A 758-nucleotide genomic window follows, 5' to 3' on the forward strand; every position below is an offset into this window, starting at 1 on the left:
TTAATTAGCAAATTCTCATGATAAGTGATATATTATGTGAACTACAAGGGTTGTAATGAAAAAAAGTGAACAAAGCCAGTCACTGCCACTTTTGCAAGGGCGAGGTCAACCCCAAACTACCGGTAAGAGCCCCGCGTCCCTGCCCACGCCCCGAAGTCCCGGAAGGGTTTCGAAGCGCCCCGCAACCCCCCGAAATCGGTCTCCCGAATCCCGCTGCCCACTGTTCTCTGGCCGCGGCTGCTCGCTCCCTCTCCGCCCTCCCGGCCGCCGGACGCGCCACCTGCCCCGTAACCCCTCTCTCCTGCCCTGCCCCTCCCCCATCTTTTCCTTCCTTAGCAGGTTCTCCCCTGACAACTCTCCCCTCAGTTTTCTTCTTAAACATTTCTACTTATGGATAGATTTTCTTGGCGAAACATCGATTTGCTGTTCCGCTTATTTGTGCGTTCATTGGCTGCTTCCCTGTGTGCTCCGACCGGGGGTGGGATTGGCAACCTTGGCCGTGGGCAGGATGCTCCATCCAACCCACTGCGCTGCCGGCCGGGCTCCCTCCGTCTTCTTTCTTCTTCACCTGGCTCCTCCTCACGATGACCGCCCCCCGACCCCCTCCCCCACTTTCTGCTGTTCTCACCTACCTCTATTTCCTTTTCCACCTCCCTCCTGGTCCCCCATCTTCGGTGAATCTCAACAGCGGATTGATCAGGCAGTTCCTTCCCCATGGTCTCGGGGGCAGAGACTGGGAGGTCATGGGGCGGGAGGGG

General features: G+C 57.8%; 1 protein-coding gene across 1 annotated transcript in view; it reads left to right on the forward strand.

Annotated features, from left to right (window-relative positions):
* Nucleotides 1–103: 103 nt before the first annotated feature.
* Nucleotides 104–758, forward strand: part of RNF115 (ring finger protein 115) — a 76,007-nt gene continuing 75,352 nt past the window's right edge. The window contains exon 1 of the mRNA XM_015564241.1: nt 104–122. The gene's annotated coding sequence lies outside the window, so the exon portion shown is untranslated. The remainder of the gene's footprint in view (nt 123–758) is intronic.

This window comes from Myotis davidii, unplaced genomic scaffold, assembly GCF_000327345.1.
Source record: "Myotis davidii unplaced genomic scaffold, ASM32734v1 scaffold401, whole genome shotgun sequence".
In the NCBI taxonomy this organism is placed as follows: Eukaryota; Metazoa; Chordata; class Mammalia; order Chiroptera; family Vespertilionidae; genus Myotis; species Myotis davidii.